The following is an 18,940-nucleotide window of genomic DNA, read 5'->3' as shown; positions in this document are numbered from 1 at the left end:
ATTGATTATCCTGGCTCCCTTTAATAATGTTTGCCAAATACAGTTCATGTGTAACAGCAATCCTAATTCTCCACCAGATCAAGCTGATTTCACATCCCACTTCATACTTTGTCACCTCCAGCTGAGTCAAACAATTAATCTAATTACTGCCACTGCTGCCACGTGGCTATTGGGGAGGCGCTGATTGCTGCTATTGGCACCAGTGTTGCCAACCTCGCTTATTTACCGCGAGATTGGGCTTCTTTTTGTAGTCATTCGCGGTTTTTTTTTCCGATTCGCGGGTTGCTTTTAATTGGGCTATTTTTTCTGCCAGTCGTGTTTTTTTGGGCTTGTTGGGCGGGACTTGTGCTCTGAATCATGTTACAGTGATTGGCTGCTGCGATGAAGCCTGTCCATAGCAGGCGCACCCTATCCCTATATTGCAGCAGTAAGCCAATCAGAGCAGGAGCTGCAAGCCTTGTTGATGCACACGTCAGGAGCACATTTTGTGGGCAGACCTAGCCAGCACTGCACCGCATCGCACGTGGGCGGAACGGGAAGAGCAGCAGAACGGCATTGGAGCGCAACAGCAAAGGAATCCAGAGTGTGCAGCTACAGCCAGGTAGCAGGAGGGGAGGAATTAGGATGTAGGGAGGGGGAATGAGTGTGTGGTGACCAGAGATGTGCTGGGAGGGGTTACGGAGGGGGGGAATGAGAGTGTGGTGACCAGAGATGTGCTGGGAGGAGGGAATCAGCGTGTGGGGGGCCAGAGATGTGCTCGGAGGGGTTAGAGAGGTGGGAATGTGTGTGAGGGGCCAGAGATGTGCTTGGAGGGGGCTGAGGAGAGAGGAATGAGTATGTGGGGGCCAGAGATGTGCTAGGAGGGGTTAGGGAGGGGGGAATCAGTGTGTGTGGAGCCATAGATGTGCTCAGAGGGGTTACAGAGGGGGGGGAATGAGAGTGTGGGGACCAGAGATGTGCTAGGAGGGGTTAGGGAGGGGGGAAAGAGTGTGGGGGCCAGAGATTTGCTTGTAGGGGGGTGGGGAGGGGGATATGAGTATGTGAGGGCATTAACTGCTATAAAAAAATAAAATGTTTTTTTTTTTACATCTGCTTCCCTTTCTAATTTTTTGCCATTTCCTTTAATATTGTCTTTTTTTCTATTTCTTTTCTCTCCACCTGTCTTCTTCCCTCAAACACACAGTCAGGTTCTCATTCTCACATGCATTTCTCTCTCACACACACATACACAGGCTCTCACTGGCACAGGCTGTCTGAGTCTCACACACAGGCTCTCTCACACCCCCACATGCTACCTTGCTCAAGCACAGGCTCTCACTCTTACATGCTGTCTCTTTCACACACACAGAGGCTCTCACATGCTGTCTCTGCAAACACACACAGTCTCTCAACTCATCTCATACTCGCACACACCTCTCTCTTACCTCTGGGCCTCTTCTTTACGGGTTGCCACAGGATGGGCTCTGCAGCGGCCCTAGTCTTCCCGGCCCGCTGCTCCTCTTCTGCACGCAGCTGAAGCGCCTCCTCCTTCCTGCCCGTGCGGCTCCGGCAGTGTTGCCAGGTTTTCATGAACGAACAAGAACTTTTTTCCAAAAAAACAAGCCCAAAACACATGAGATTGAAACATTTTATTTTTTTATAGCAGTTAATGCCCTCACATACTCATACCCCTCTCCCCAGCCCCCTCCAAGCAAATCTCTGGCCCCACACACTCTCATTCCCCCCCCCCCCCCCAGCACATCTCTGGCCCCACACACTCTCATTCCCCCCCCCCCCCCCCAGCACATCTCTGGCCCCACACACTCTCATTCCCCCCCCCCCCCCCAGCACATCTCTGGCCCCACACACTCTCATTCCCCCCCCCCCCCCAGCACATCTCTGGCCCCACACACTCTCATTCCCCCCCCCCCCCACAGCACATCTCTGGCCCCACACACTCTCATTCCCCCCCCCCCCCCCAGCACATCTCTGGCCCCACACACTCTCATTCCCCCCCCCCCCCCCAGCACATCTCTGGCCCCACACACTCTCATTCCCCCCCCCCCAGCACATCTCTGGCCCCCCACACTCATTCCCACCTCCCTAACCCTCTCCGAGCACATTTCTGGCCCCCCACACTCTCATACCCCCCCACCAGCACATCTCTGGCCCCACACACTCTCATTCCCCCCCCCCCAGCACATCTCTGGCCCCACACACTCTCATTCCCCCCCCCCCCAGCACATCTCTGGCCCCCCACACTCATTCCCACCTCCCTAACCCTCTCCGAGCACATTTCTGGCCCCCCACACTCTCATTCCCCCCCCCCCAGCACATCTCTGGCCCCACACACTCTCATTCCCCCCCCCCCTCCCAGCACATTTCTGGCCCCACACACTCTCATTCCCCCCCCCCTCCCAGCACATCTCTGGCCCCACACACTCTCATTCCCCCCCCCTCCCAGCACATTTCTGGCCCCACACACTCTCATTCCCCCCCCTCCCAGCACATCTCTGGCCCACACACTCTCATTCCCCCCCCCTCCCAGCACATTTCTGGCCCCACACACTCTCATTCCCCCCCCCCCTCCCAGCACATCTCTGGCCCCACACACTCATTCCCACCTCCCTAACCCTCTCCGAGCACATTTCTGGCCCCCCACACACTCATTCCCCCCAGTACATCCCCAGCCCCCACACACTCATTCCCCCCAGTACATCCCCGGCCCCCACACACTCATTACCCTCTCCCAACATACTAACTCCTTCCCTCCTGATACCTGGCTGTAGCTGCACACTCTGGATTCCTTTGCTGGTTTTCTCCAACGCTGTGCTGCTGGTCTTCCCGTTCCGCCCACGTGCGATGCTGTGCTGGCTGGGTCTGCCCACAAAATGTGCTCCTGACGTATGCATCAACAAGGCTTGCAGCTCCTGCTCTGATTGGCTTACTGCTGCAATATAGGGATAGGGTGCGCCTGCTATGGACAGGCTTCATCGCAGCAGCCAATCATTGTAACAGAGCACAAGTCCCGCCCAACTTGTGCTCTGTTACAGTCCGCCCTGATTCAGAGCACAAGTCCCGCCCAACAAGCCCAAAAAAACGCGACTGGCAGAAAAAATAGCTGCGGACCGGCAAAAAACCCCAACGGCCCGGTACCGGTGGTTGGGGACCCTGCTTTAGGCGACCCCTGTGTTGTGGTCGTTCGACCCCCGCCGGGGTCGCGACCCCCAGGTTGAGAACCGCTGATTTAGAAGGTAATTGTTCATAAGCTCGCAATCCACATACAAAGTAGTATCCATCAGGAGCTATGAATGAAGCCGTTTTTTGACCAGCTGCTTTCCAAGTAGAATTCAAAGTAGACTCTGTCCAAAATGGGGTGGGTATGGTCTGATTTTCTGTTTGCCACCATGTATGATTGTTATTTGTAACAGTAAGTACTCCTGTGCATGGGGAATTTCCGACAGGCACCGTATATAATTTGGAGAATTGCCGTGATAAGCATTGTCTTCCGATGACATCGGTTTGAAGAACCCATTCATAAGGATTGTGTTTTCGGTTGTATGTTGTGGTGGTATTCATAGCATCCAGGTCAGCCTGAAAAATCTCTTTGGCTTCCCATGGCCATTGTTCTCCAATGTTGGTACCACCACAGACAAAGCAGTTCTGTACTTCTAGAGACAATGCTATGTTTTCGGCTAGGTTTATAAACATGTTTTTAGCTTGATGAGAGATGGCATGCTTCTTAAGTTCCTCGTTTATCTGGGAGATTTCATCGAAGAAAGATTGATATCCCACCACAGTGGTTTGGTGAACGATAGGAAATGGCTTTTCTCGTCGCTGAGTGATGGTGAGGTAGGTCATGGGATCTCCTCCTGTTCCATCAATCCCAAAGCCCCAAGTATCTTGCCAAGGGGATCCTTCAGTTCTGACTGGCCATTCTAGAGTGATAATGTTCCCAGTTCCTTTAATTAGTCTGCCCACTCCTGGGCAGCCTGGGTATCCTCCTCCAGTGTAGTCACACACCAAATTCCAACCGGAGAGCTCTTTATCACCGGCACATGGCAGCCAATGGGAAGGATTGCTAGATCGATCATAGGGACAAAGATATTTATGATTGAAAGTGTACGCTTTCTTCCATGCTTGCGATCCACAATGTACCGCATTTGGATGTCTGCCAATGGCGGTGCATGCATCAAAGGTAAGGAAGACACTGGGTGACCCCCCTATCAGGACTTTCGTTGAGTTGATGTAATATAATATTCCTTTTCCCTCTGGTATGATATCAGAAGTATAGGCTTTTGGCAGTCCAGCGGTGAGCGTTATATTATAATACTTGGGTGTCTTAGGTGAATGGCAGATGAGTTTGTTGTTGAGGACACATCGATGAATAGACTGATGTCCTTGGGTGGTATTTAAGGCACAAGCAGGTTTCTCTTCACATGACGGTGGTGGTTGAGATTGATGAATGATTGTGAAAACCAGCTGGTATCCATCTTCAGTAGTGGTGCGCACTTGTTTGATACATTCGGTGCAATTCTGGCTGAGTGAAGTATGGGAGGATGCTGGTACGGCAAATAGGAGCATCAGTAAGAACCATAGGACTCTCTGATAATGGAGTAGATGAGCCATAGTTGAGCAGAGATGATGATGTAGAGGATATTGATGAACCATTTCCAGTCACTGTTAGAAGGGCATATGATAGTCAGAGCGGTAACTAGGAGAGCACCGACGGCCCACTTCCAGAGTATTGAAATCATGTGCTATAATGCCTGTGAAGGAGGAGAAAAATAAACAAGTTATTAAAGTTCTTAGGACTGCATTAATCTTTTACTCTAAGTAGCTCTTGCTGTATTTCTGGTAAATCTCAAGGTGTTGTCTCCAGTCCTAGAAACCTGCCAAGTGTTGGTGGCTGGTTTGACGCGGGTCCAGTGGATCCAGGTGGGGCATCCAGATACCTTAACAGCGGTGGGCGTGGTTAACAGCACAGTGAATGGTCCCTTCCATCGAGGTTTAAGGAAGTCAGACTCATCCCACTCCTTGACCCACACAGAGTCTTCTACCTGGAATTGATGAATAGGATTGATTAAGATCAGTGGCTCTGTCTCACAGGTATACTTGCGAATTGCTTCAACGGTATCATGTAATCCTTTTATTTGTTTGCTGAGTGCCATTTCCCCTTGGACCTGCAGTGACTCGGGGAACGATGGCAGCGGCGGTGGTCTGGCATACATCATTTCATAAGGAGTGAGTCCCGATTGTCGTGGAGTGCATCTGATGTGGAGCAATGCTAATGGTAAGATCTCGGGCCATTTGCTTTTTGTTTCCTGATATAGTTTGGCTAAGTGACTTTTCAAAGTTCTGTTAGCCCGTTCAACTGCTCCACTGCTTTGTGGTCTCCAGGTGCAATGTAGATGCCATTTGAGGCCAAGAATCTTACTAAGGTGCTGAGTCACTTCACTGGTGAAAGCTGGACCATTGTCTGAATTGATCTGTCTTGGCAATCATATCGTGGTAAAATCTGATTCAGAAGTAGAGAAACGACCTCCCTTGTGGTTTCTGTTCGCGTAGGTACAGCTTTGATCCATCCAGTATAAGTACATACTGCTACCAACATAGCTTTGTAGCCTTTTGACGGAATCATGTGAGTGAAATCAATCTGACAGACCTGAAATGGTATAGTTCCTCTGAGAACATGGCCGGGTGCAGGGCCAGGTCCATTCCGAGGATTGTTCCTTGCACATGTAACACACTGATTACTTGCCTGTTTTGCCAATTGAGTGATTCTATTAATGTAGTACATTTTTTGCAGGAGTTTTGCCAATGAATCACGTCCAAGGTGTGTATTATTATGTGCTTCTTTAACAACTGTCCAAGCAATGGTTTCAGGTATCCATATTCTTCCATCTTGTATGATCCACCATCCATTCTGCTGATGGAAATTTTCACATTGTGCCCATTCATTCTCTTCTGTTGTATAGATAGGTACTTCACCTGGAAATTGTAAGAGTGGGCATGTTGTCGTTTTGGCTTTAAATGATTCCTGTGCTGCCGCTTTTGCAGCGCGGTCTGCTCTTTGATTTCCTTGCGCTATAGGATCAGATCTTTTTGTATGGGCTTTGCAGTGCATCACAGCCACTTTGCGAGGTAGCCAGACCGCATTTAGTAATTCATGTACTTCTGGTGCATTAGTTAATTGTTTTCCTTCTGCTGTTAGAAATCCTCGCTCCTTGTATAAAGCCCCATGCACTTGAATGGTAAGGAAAGCATATTTAGAGTCTGTGTAAATATTCACAACTTGTCCTTCTGCTATTTGCAAAGCTCGAGTGAGGGCAATTAGTTCAGCTTTTTGTGCAGATGTGCCTGGAGGCAAAGGTTCGAATTCAATGATCTCATCCTCTGAGACTACAGCATACCCGGCAACTCGTACTCCATTTATAACTTGGCTACTTCCATCAGTGAATAAAGTCCACGCACCTTGCCAAGGTTGATCTCTCAGATCAGGTCGACTGGAATGTACTGTAGCCATGACTTCTTCACAATTGTGGTTTACTGGTTCAGGGGCTGGCATCAGAGTAGCTGGATTCAAATTTTTACTGTCTTGTATTTGAATTTCAGGAGTTTCACATAACAGAGCTTGATATTTAACAAGACGTGAATTTGTCATCCATTTTGGTCCATGAGTTTCAAGTAGTCCTTGAATAGTATGTGGAGTTGTTATTTGCAGAATCTGTCCAAATGTTAGCTTAACAGCTTTGGGGATTAGTAAGCATGCAGCAGCAATGCTTCGAAGGCAGCCGGGCCATCCTTTAGCAACATTGTCCATTCCTTTTGACAAATATGCAACCGGTCGTTCCCATGATCCTAGAGTTTGAGTCAATACTCCAATGGCCATGCCTTTTTTCTCATCAATGAACAGATGAAATGGTTTTGTTACATCAGGTAGCCCCAGAGCAGGGGGTGAGATCAGGGCTTCTTTCATTTGATGTAGACTTGCTAGTTCATGTCCCTCCCACTGGAAGGGATGAGATTCCGATTCTTTTCCTCGTAGCTTATCATATAATGGTTGAGCCAGAATTGCGTAGTTGGCAATCCAAAGTCTACAGTATCCTGCAGGTCCTAGGAATGCACGAAGTTCTTTCTTACAGGTCGGTGTAGGTTGAGCTCTTATAGCGCTGGTCCGGGAAATTCCAAGACAACGAGTGCCCTCACGTATTTGAAAGCCCAAATACTCCACTTCTAGTTCACAGATTTGCGCCTTCTTTTTACTTGCACGGTACCCTTTCAAGTACAAAGTCTTTAATAAGTAATGGGTTGCTTGTGCACAATCACGATAAGTTTCTCTAAAGAGCAGAAGATCATCTACATATTGTACAACTGGCCCATGTATCTCTTCGTATCTTCTTAAGTCTTTGGCCAACTGTTCCCCAAACAAAGTAGGTGAATGCTTGAATCCTTGGGGCAACTGAGTCCATGTATACTGTTGTTTTATCCCAGTATGAGCATTCTCCCAGGTAAATGCAAAGATTTTCTGGCATTCCTCCGCTATTGGAACGGAGAAAAAAGTGTCTTTGAGATCAATAACACTATACCATTTGGATTTTGGAGAAACTTGAGCCAGGATTGAATATGGATTAGGCACAAGGGCTATCAGATCTGCCACTTGATTGTTTACTTTTCTTAAATCTTGTACTGGTCGATAATCGTTGGTTCCTGGCTTCTTGACTGGTAATAAAGGGGTGTTCCAAGCAGATCGAATACACCGCAGAATACTCAGGTCGAATAGTCTCTGCAGATGTACTTGTATTCCTTGCCTAGCCATGTAAGGGATGATGTATTGAGGTTGGTTTATGACCTGTGCATTTTCTTTCATTTCAATCCATATAGGAGTGGCGTCGGTGGCTAGTCCTCCTGGGTTGTTTTCAGACCATACCTGGGGTACACTTTCCATTAACATCCTTCGCTTTTCATTAAGAGGGGTGTGTGCTGCGTAGCGATGCTCAATAGGTTTTTCAATAACAGGCAGGTGTAGTCTCCATTCTTCTTGGAGAGGACAAATTAAAGAAACTGGATTATCAGCAAAAGAAGCTTTGATTTCACCATTTGATTCGAATTGCAAATTTGCTCTTAGTTTGCAAAGAAGATCTCTACCAATTAATGGCACTGGACACCCTGGAACATAAAGGAATTGGTGAGTTACTATTTGTCCTCCTACTTGAACCTGTCTATTTTGAAGGATAGGGGCTGCTAGCGGTTTGCCAGAGGCCCCCACGATGGAAATACTTTTAGATGTAGGAACAGTTATTGCAGTTGTCATGACGGATCGCTGTGCTCCAGAATCCAATAGTCCTTTAAATGTTTTTGTTCCAACCTTTATCTCTACTAGAGGGTCAAGGGGAAGGATTTCCTTGCCTAGTCAAGAGTCCTGACCTATATCATCACTCTCATCCTCCGACATTTCGCCCAATGCCATTTGCCACTCAGTCTCTTGGGATTTTGAATGGCCAGATCCTTCTCCCCTCGGTAATTCGGTCTCCGGACAATCAGACTTCCAATGTCCTTCTTGTTTACAGTATGCGCATTGATTTGCCCCTAGAGGCACTCTTCCTCCTCTGAACGATCCTCCTCTGAACGACCTTCCTCTATGCAGTGCCCTAAATGGCGATCTGCCTCTGTATCCAGGATACCCTTGGTAATACCTGGCTTGGTTACCAAAATTGGTCTCTTCCATAGCTGCAGCTAACAGGCTAACACTTTCTCTCATCCTTCTACCACTTTCTTTTTTATCCTTCTTCTCTTCTTCAATTTCTCTGTTCCCATAAACTTTATCTGCCATGATTTTCAATTGACTAATAGTCATTCCCTCAAATGCTTCTGTTTTCTGGAGTTTCCGATGTATGTCAGGGTATGACTGTCCTACAAAACTCATGACTATGATAGAATGATTTTTCGAATCTTCTGGATCAAACGGGCTGTATTTGCGATACGAATCCATTAAACGCTCAAGGAAATCTCCGGGAGTTTCATCTTTTTTCTGTAGCACATCCTGTATCTTACTCATGTTAACAATTTTCTTTTTCCCTTTCTTTAAAGCTTCTAGAAAGGCTCTTTGGTAGGCAGCAATGCGCTCTCGTCCTCCGGTGGTCTGGTAATCCCAGTGGGAGTCTGTCAGTGGAGCCAGATTTCTCACTGCTTCCTCTGGGTCGCCGTCTGACCCGGCTCCTTCTCTGGCTGCTTCTTCCATGTTTTGTTGTATTTGTCGTCGTTGTTCGGTAGTAAAGAGGATAGAGGTTAGATGACGAACATCTGCCCAATTAGGATTATGAGCGGTAATAATTCCGGATAGGAAATCAATCATTTGCTCTGGCTTTTCGGCATATGAGGGGACAAGTTGTTTCCAATTGAAAAGATCACTGGATGTGAAAGGCACATATGTAAATAACTTTATAGTTTGTGTAGTGCGATATTCATTATCTTCCGTAGGTGTCACCGGCACTACAGTTGCAGTTTCTCTAATTGGTAGCTGTAGACTTGCGGCTTGCGTTTTGCTCCGGGTGCCGTCTGAAACGGAAGGTTCCGCCTCTCTTTCGACTTTGGCCGCTTTTAATTCTTCTTTTGTTTCCTGAGATGTACTAGGTACTGAATCGGCTTGTTCATAAGCCGGGAGTGGTTGTAATGGTGGCAATGGTGGGTAGATTGGAACATATGGCGGCGGCGCCGGAATTTCTGGTTCATCTGTTAATATGGGCTCCGCTGCGGGCGGCAGCGGTTTAACTATTTTTTCTTGACTTGCATCACCTTTTTGTACTACAAATATAGCCGCCGCCGATGACGTGTCATCATCCGAATTCAAGATGGCCGGCCTCTCCTTTCTCTTCCGGTTTGGGGACTTCCGGCTACTCGTTTTTTGTATGTGCGCCACCATTACAAGGGCGGCCCCTTCCACTAATTTTCGTGCCCATGACGGTGGATCCAGAATGACTGCAATCCAGGCATTAATATACGGAATATCATCGGGATGTCCTGGCTTGCCTTCTGTTGTTACTATGATTCGGACCCTCGATGCCGTTGGGAAATCAAAGGTTCCTTTCGGTGGCCAGTTAACACATAAGCTTGGCCACCTATGCACACACCGCTGAATCATGCCCGGCTTTGTGCATGCATGCCTATCGAACGCTTCACTGAAGTGCTCTGTCATGGCTTTTAGTGGAGTAGAACCTCCCCCACCCATCTTAGGATAGAGGCACAGACAAAGGAGGGAAGGGATAGCGGATAGGTAAGGGGTCCGTATCCACCAGACACAAAAGGATCACACTCACCTCGACTAGAACGCGGTTGCCCGGCCTAGAACTGCGAGGCCATTCATTCTCTTTCACACAACAAGAAACCTGTTCCCAAACTAACTGTAATAAAATTTTTTTTTTTTTTCACTATCGCGGGGTCTTCAGAGCAGGATTCCTACTAGCCACCGCGCGGAAGACTCCCTCGATCCTTCTTAATAACGGATCGGCTGGTAATTTAGCTGTACTTGTCTCTAATTCTTGTTTCTTATCTTATTTCTTATCTCATTTCTTTTTCCCATAATACTTGCCTGAAAAGTTCTTCCGATCGTCCAAAAAGCCTTCTTCCCGAATCACCAGCCCAGAGGTCTCGGGAGATGTCCTGCGGAATGGTCCCCGCAGAAACCTGATCGCTGAACTCAGCGGTGGCCACTCACCAAGTAAGTCTGGGGGATCGCTCCGCTGCCAAACTACCGAACCAACTGGGGGGCTAAAATAGCGTCCCCGGTACCTCCTGGCTGGCTCGCCAATGTAACCGTCTAATTTTTAGTCAGAAAAGAGGCCCAGACAACTGATCCGTAAAGATAGACTTTTATTGCCAGCAAGATGCAGCTAAGGCAAAGGCTTAGTACAACTGCATGCCACGCCCCCTCAGGAGCCGGCTCTTATACATTCTACATTTCTTATCTTGTACACATGCGTTCTACAACCTGCTGAACAAGCATTTTCTAGCGTGGTTTTCAAGTAGGTGTAGCTTATAATCAGACTTATTGTTTCGTCATTTAATTGACGGGTTAGACATTTTATAGCAGCAATCGTATTAATACAATACAAATTATCATTACAAAATGGTGGTGTGCTTCACCGAATGTCAGTGCGTAAGTACGTAATTGCGTAGTGCATGCCATTGCGTTTCAAATGTTAGTACATTCAAGATGGCTGTGCACTTCAATGCGTGTCACTGCTGGCAGTGTTAATCAAAGGGTTTCAGGTTTTCTCATCCTTCGATCGTCCATAAAATTGAACTCCTTCACCAGGAATTAAAAAAAAAAAAAAGTGTGTTTTTGTTTTTTTTTACTCACAGGTTATCGGCATGCCATACAACTGCAAATCCATGCTACAGGAAGAGTAGAAAAGCGTGCCTGGGCTTTTTCATCCTATTTCCAAAACATCAATCTGCTCGGGTCCAGACTGGCAGAACCCCAGGGCAAAGGGGGAGTCTGGAAATATTAAAAAAAAAAAAAAAGCAACAAAAGGTAAGTGGTAATGGAAGGACCATGCACCAATTCCTGGTTTAATCTGCTCATAGTTCGAGCATTCAACGAAAAATATATATTTCTTGTTAGAATGACATCTCAAAGGATATAAAAGACCATCATAACACCTTCATCGGTCTACAGTCCAATTTTTTAAATTTTGTATTGCAAATAAAAGCAATAACTTCCCTTGTAACTGAGTTCTTTAAAGAAAAACCCAACCCGACATAACGTTATGTTTCGAGACAAGGCAGGCTCTGCATCAGGGGTTCAAAAATGCCGCATCCATAAAGTTTTGTTAAGAAGGTGCACCAGCACTCTATGGACGCCACAGTGAAGTGGAACAATGGGCCAAATTAGAAAGAGCACTGACAAAGGCGACAAACCTTTACGTAAAGAAGAACGAAAAAAAAAGGAAACCGATGTGGTTTTCCAAGGTGGTGGCTGAGAAAATAAAGGCAAAACGATTGACATTCAAAAAGTGCAAAGGAACACGAAAAGAGGCCCACGGGAACGAATATCTGGTGAAGCTGAAAGAGAAAGAAATCAGGATAGTGACAGCTCCAGCAGAAGAAAAGATGACCAAAGAGGTGAAGCATGTGTGACAATTTTTTCAGATACATCAGGGACAGGAGGAGGACCAGAGGAGGCTTTGTAAGACTGAAAGGAGGCATGGAGCACGGAATGGAGAAAGATGAAGAAATAATATTTCTGTTAAGTACTTCAGTTTTCACTAAGGAAGACACAGGAGAAGGACCAGATAGAGTAGGGTAGTGTGAAGGGCTATAAACAAGAAAACCCCAGAAGACCTTAAAGGACCGGATCCAGAGATCTGGTCCAGTCCACCTTAAGCCTCAGACAGCAGGGGATTATGGTTTGGGTGAAGCCTGCTGGGAAGGGGTAAATCTAACTGGTTTTCTAGTTTAGTTTCTAGTTTTTTTTTTGTTTTTTTTATATACCGTCACATCAGTAAAACCTTCGCAACGGTTTACAGTGAAAATAAGAGCAAGAAAATACAATAATTCATTAACAGCAGTTAAAATACACACATTCGAGAACTAAAAGGCACCCAGGGGCAGCCAGGGCTGTTAGAACTGAGAAAGTAACTAAAGAGTGCTCACTAGTCTGATACTGAACAAACAGGAACCAAGCGGCCACAATATTAGGGCCAAATAAGGGCTGAACAGAACAAGAACAAGCTAGATACAAACAAGAACAAGGCACAGGAAGGTCCCTGTTTCATGTTTATTTATATTGTATTTTTAATTGGTGTTTGTTTTATGTATTTATATATAGCCCCTCCAGGAAGATTCCGTGGAGGCAATCCTCCCTCCAGTTTAACTTTGCGGCCAATGTACGGAATTCTGTTGGGTACTCGGCCACTCTCCGAGTACCCTGTCGCAACTGGAGTAGTTCTGAAACAGCAATGGATTTGCTGACAGGCTCATCAAATGTTTGCCGAAAGGCGGACAAAAATTGATCCAGACTTCCAAACACCGGGTCTCTTCTCTCCCATAGGTGAGAGGCCCAGATCAAGGGTCTCCCGTCGAGCAAGGTCATAATATAACTAGTCTTGACCAAGTCGTTCGGAAAACGGACCTGGCACTGGCTGAAGAATCCCCTACACAACTTCGCGTCTCCGGCGTATCAAGAGGGCGCCGGGAGTTGCGTAGGAATTACCTGCCCAAGATCGCCCATAGTGACCTGCACGGGGCCCTGCTGCGTAGATCGGCCCACTGGAGCCACGGGCGGGTACGGCAGAGTGGGGTTCATGGGCCCCAACGCCTCGACGCGTTGGTTCAAGCCCTCCACTGCAGAGACAAGGGCATCCAGGGTCTTTCGCTGATCCTTCAGACGCTGGGTCATTTCAGGAATGGCCTGGCAGGCAGATGCCTCCGCCGGGACCATGGACTTGGCAATCTGTTATGCCCAGGTTTTATCAGAGGAAGGCCCTGTCAAACGAATCAGATTGATTTCTGTTATGCTCAGGCTTGTGAACCCTTGGACCGACAGGAGGATGGAATACCTAGGAAGTGGATTCATAGGTTCTCCCGTCGGGTGGCGCGGCAGAACAGAAGAAGTGACCAGCTGACCCTCTGCACTGGAGACTGAGGCAACTGTGGAGGCAGACAAAGGGTCGAGACGTCAAGGAGAGGGATGGAGTCTTCGCTACTGGAAGCCCGCAGTCTCCCCGGGAGGAGCCCGTAGAGACCTGGGCCGCTGGGACTTAGGTGGACCTTTGAGAGGTCAAGGAGTCGAGGACGGTGCAAGAGCTAACTGGAGCTTCACCCCTGGAAGCCCGCGGTCCCCTCGAGAGGAGCCCGTAGGGACCCGGGCCGCTGGTCCAGAGGAAGTCCGAGGTCAAGTGCCAGAGGGTCGTTGCTTAACAGTCTGAGGTCTTGCACCAAGGGATCACTGCTTGCCAGTCCGAAGTCACACACCAGGAATCACCGCTAGCCGATCCGAAGTCACACACCAGGAACACCAAGACGAGACAGGAACCAGGAACAAGGATCCAAAGTGCAAGAAGACTCACTGAAGCAAGCAGACTTAAACAGCGCTACAAGAGACGTTGCCAACTCAAAGAATGAGCAGAGGAAGCCTCCCTTTATACTTCCTCTGCTCAGGCTCATAGAAAACAGCTGTAAGTAGTTAAGGGGGCCTGGTCCCTTTAAATCTGGAGAGGAGGTGCGGCCTCGCACCTAAAGATGGTGGCGGCCATCTTGGATTTCCTGCACGGAGGAAAGACTGCAGGACGCCGCGAGGCAGGAGAAGGGACGGCTCCCCACCCGGCGGCCATCCCGGGGACCCGTGCCGGAGCAACGGGCACAGACTCGGGGGTTTCTTTAGAGGCTGCCGCCGCGGGCAAGGTAGGGGGACTGCGGTCGTGGCCGTCCACGGCCGCGAAACACAACAATTTCTTTGATTGGGTGACTAGAGAATTGGACCAAAGAAGAACACTTGATATGGCTTAGTTGGATTTCAGCACAGCTTTTGATGCGGTCCTGCAGAGAGAAGGCTCATAAATAAAATGAGAAGCCTGGAAGTGGATCTCAAGGTAGTGGAATTGGCTGGCTGACAGATGCTGGCAAGTAGTGGTAAATGGAACCTATTCTAAAGAAAAGAGTGCCACAAGGATCGGTTCTGTGACTGGGTCTGTTCAAAACCTTTGTTAGTGACATTGCGGAGGGATTAGAAGGTAAAATTTGTCTTTTTGCAGGTGACGCTAAGATCTGCAACAGAGTGGACACGCCTGAAGGAGTGAAAAGAATGAGAGGTGACCTGGTCTACAGTTATCTCTGGCATAACAACCAAACAAAATTGTGCCCTCTTGGTTGTATTCTTATTAAAACATTTACATAAGTTCTTGAGAACTTCAACGTTTTATGTGTTTGCAGAATAAAATTGCTGCTGCCTGCTGCAATAAACAGAATTATGTCTTCAGTTGACAACAGATCTCCTTTTTACTATGATCTTGGAAACATTTGTTATGTATGCAAGAGGTGCTGAATGTTGCCATCTCTTGCATGACATGTTTTCTGTTTCATTTTTACAAATGTAAATGCACTAGACTGATTTTCATTCAAAAGTAATCATTAAGGTGGTAAAGGGTCAAATGCATCTATTATGCATTGAATACCAGCAATATCAGACTTCTGAAATTAGACATTTCAGCTTCCAGTTAGACATGTTACCAATTCATAGGGTTTTCATCAGATTGAAACTTGATTTTTCTGTATATTTTTCTGTACAAGTCCTCCCCCGTCATTTCTATGTGGTTCTTATTCATGATCTGTAGTATTATTTCCATTTTCTCCAACATATAAATCACATATTGTAAAGACCTTCTGAGGTCAGAGGCTATTTCTTGCTTAAATTCTCATGCTGACCTGTAAGGGCCAGCATGCAAATTTGAAATTTTTTAATTTCAAACTCCATGGAGAACTTGCAGGTCCACCGGTACAAAGTATCTACATACCTGCAAGCCAGTTTTCATAGGGAGACTCCAATCAGAGTTTCCTTTGATAACTTGGAAGCTGGCAGGGACCACAGGCGCAAAAGTACTCACCCAATTTGCATGACCACATCACATCCTTCCTACAGAAATGACATTGGTTACCTTTACCATACAGAACAAAATTCAAAATGAGGACACTGATGTTCAAGGCTGTAAGAGGAGAGAAGGACCTATCTACCTGAGCGAAAGGCTATCTGTAATCATGCCTTCTAAACCATTAAGACCCTCACTCGGATCCTTGATGTGAATTTCATTGCAAAAGAAATCAAAAGACAAGACACCCACAACGGATCCTTCTCGGAAGCTGCACCTGCCATGGGGAACTTCATCTCAGAAAATACTCTGAGAAGCATATGAAAGCTTGACTCTTCTCTCAGGCTTTTGATATCAGACTCAAAAGATTCTAAGTGACTATGCACATTGCCTGACATCATCTAGAAAGCCTAAACATGATGTTATAAACACTTTGCTGCAGTAATAGTTACTATAAGAATAAATCTCTAATTATTTGTACTGATCGTCGTAGATCTTAGTATCTCTTAATCTACATTAACATTTATATTTATTAAAAATTTATGAATCGCCTAACTCTAAAAGACCTAGATGACGTACAACATTCATAAAATATATTTTCCAACAGATAACGAACAATCTTAAAATAGCAAACAAATCATATAATTGATTAAAAAAATCAAATTAATTAAAAAAATTATAAAACAAAACAACATTAAAAGACAAATTATACATTAAAATAAAAATAAAACAAAGTAGATAACTCAACTAAAATAAGCAAGGTTAAAAAGAAAAGTTTAAATTAATTTTCTGAAAATCTTTTTTTTTTATCTTTAATCTAAAGTTTTTAGTCCCAAAGTACACATTTTTATTGTCAAGCTGAAATGCTTTTGCTGTTATGTAAACTTGTTGTACACTTTCTGTTTGTAAAGATGCCAAATAACCTTTGCTCATATGCTACTATTTCTAATATATTGTAAACCACTTTGAATGAATTTCTTATTCAAAAAAGTGGGTGATAAATCCAAATAGTGGAGGAGTTAGCCTAGTGATTAGAGCAGCAGGCTACAAACCAAAGAAGCCAGGGTTCAAATCCCACTGCCACCCCTTGTGACTTTAGGCAAATCACTTCATCCTCCATTGCCTCAGGAACAAACAGATTGTGAGCCCTCTGGGGATAGGGAAATACCGCCAGTACCTGAATGTAATCCACTTTGAAGGGCTGAAACGTGGAATATAAATAAATAAATGAAATAATAACAAAACAGAAAAGCTGGAGAAGTGGTCAAAAGTTTGGCAGTTGGGATTCAATGCCAAGAAGCGCAGAGTCATGCAGTCCAAAAAACTTGTATGTGTTAGGGGGGGCAAAAGTTTGATACAATAAACTGAAGAAGAGAGACCTTGGGATGATAATGTCTGATCTGAAGGTGACAAGGCAGCGGCTAAGGCCAGAGGAATGCTGGGATGCATCAAAAAGATGTGTAACCAGCAGGAAAAAAAAAAGAGGTGATAATGCCGCTGTACAGATCCTTGGTGTGGCCTCACCTGGGATACTGTGTTCCATTCTGGAGACCTCATCTCAAACAGGATGAGGACAGAATGGAAATGATCCAGAAAAAGACAAACAGAATGGTGTGGAGCCTGTACAGGAAGCCATTTGAGATGAGACTGAAGGATCTTAATATGTACACCCTGGACGAGAGAAGAGACAGGAGAGACATGATACAGACCATCAAATAGCTGAAAGGAATAAATGATGCACAAAAATCAAATCTTTTCCAAAGGAAATGAAGCTGCAAAACTAGGGGTCACAAAAGGGAAGACTCAAGTACAATGTCAGGAAATATTTCTTCAAGGAAAGAGTGGTGGATGCATGGAATGCTCTCCTGGAAGAGGTGGTTAAGACAAGAACAGTAATGGAAATTCAAAACGTTGTGGGACAAACATAAAGGATCCCTACTGTACGGATGTGCAGGCCTGGGTCCAGGCTCCAGTCTAGGCTGAGGCCCGGGCATCTGGACCCAGCCTCTAGGCCGAGTCGTGGCATCAGACCAGGGTCTGGGCCAAGGACCCGGCATCGGGACCCAACTTCCTGTCCGTGTCTCACCGTCAGGCCCCTGGCCTTGAGTAGCCCAAGGGCACTTGCCACGACCTTGGCGAATGCAAGGCCGAGGCTTCAGCCTGGGCCTAGGCCTCACTGGAGGATCCCCGCCAGACCAGGTAAGTGGGGACCGGCGGGATCCTGGCCTCGGCATTTTTCCAGGTGGGTGGGAGCCCCCATTTTTTATTTTTGGCTGTTTTTTCAGGTGGGGGTGGGGTAGTTATTGTTTGATTCGATTTTTTCTCACAAAAATCGAATCACAAAATTCGTGGGAAGAATAACTCCAGAAAACAAACTGAAAAAAAACAAAAAAACGAATATTTTTCCTCTGCACATCCCTACCTTATTGGCTAGAGAATGGAAATAAACAAATGGAGGGTACGTTTACTATTACTCCAAAAGCTTACATTTTTTTTACAGAAAGCTTGGGGATCAGCCTCGGTGGCACACCCGGTGGGGCGGCAGGACCAAGGAGAGGCCTGTGCTGCCGCTGGTGGACCCAATCCCACCAGCGGCGGATGGAGGTCCGTGGTACCGCCGGTGAACCCGATCCAACTGGCAACAGATGAGGAGGCCTGTGGTGCCGGCGGTGGAAGAAGAGCATCTGTAGTGCCGGCGGTAGACCCGATCCCATCGGCGGCAGAAGAAAGATGTCCAAGCAGTCAAGAAAAAGCAGCACGGCCCCGCCGAAATTAGTAAATAGAGAAGCAGCGCGGCTCCGCCAGAATCAGCAGTGTTGCCAGCTGGGCTGCGCTGCTTTTCCACTTACTAAAGCTGCGCTGACCACACCGTCAATTTTGGCTGAGCTGTTGAGGAGGAAGAGGAGTGCTCTCTGCCTGAAGAATCCAGTGCTCCGTGGCCGGAATTTGTTCCCTTAGCCACGGGGGCTGAAGGAGACTCTGCTGCTGCTGCTGCTGCTGCCTGCTAAGTCAAGGGAAGTGAATGAGAGAGAGCATGTGTGCGTATGTGTGAGGCAGTAAGAGAGAGCATGTGTGCTTGTGCGTGGGAGAGGGAGAGAGCATGTGTGCTTGTGTGTGGAAAAGTGAGAGAGCATGTGTTTGTGCGTGGGAGAGGGAGAGAGAGCATGTGTGCTTGTGTGTGGAAAAGTGAGAGAGCATGTGTGCTTGTGTGTGGAAAAGTGAGCGAAAGCATGTGTGTGTATGAGGGAGCATGTGTGTACAAACCACCCCAGTTACTCTCTGCCTGATAATCCATGACAATTTCAGGGCATTTGGAAATTTTTAGTTTCATTTTTCAGGTGTTATTTGATGTGTCCGCTGTTTTGAAATATTTTATT

At 46.7% G+C, this 18,940-nt stretch overlaps 1 long non-coding RNA gene across 1 annotated transcript; it reads left to right on the top strand.

The window, feature by feature from the left end:
* The first annotated feature begins 528 nt into the window (after positions 1 to 528).
* LOC115087469 lies at positions 529 to 18,644 on the top strand. Its single transcript, XR_003855530.1, has 4 exons — positions 529 to 601; positions 10,576 to 10,696; positions 11,341 to 11,512; positions 18,064 to 18,644. It is a non-coding gene; the product is annotated as an uncharacterized LOC115087469 (long non-coding RNA).
* The last annotated feature ends 296 nt before the right edge of the window (positions 18,645 to 18,940 follow it).

The sequence above is a fragment of the Rhinatrema bivittatum genome, chromosome 3 (assembly GCF_901001135.1).
Source record: "Rhinatrema bivittatum chromosome 3, aRhiBiv1.1, whole genome shotgun sequence".
NCBI classification, from domain to species: domain Eukaryota; kingdom Metazoa; phylum Chordata; class Amphibia; order Gymnophiona; family Rhinatrematidae; genus Rhinatrema; species Rhinatrema bivittatum.
Note: the sequence above shows the minus strand (reverse complement) of the source record. Positions and strands in the feature narration are given on the sequence as shown.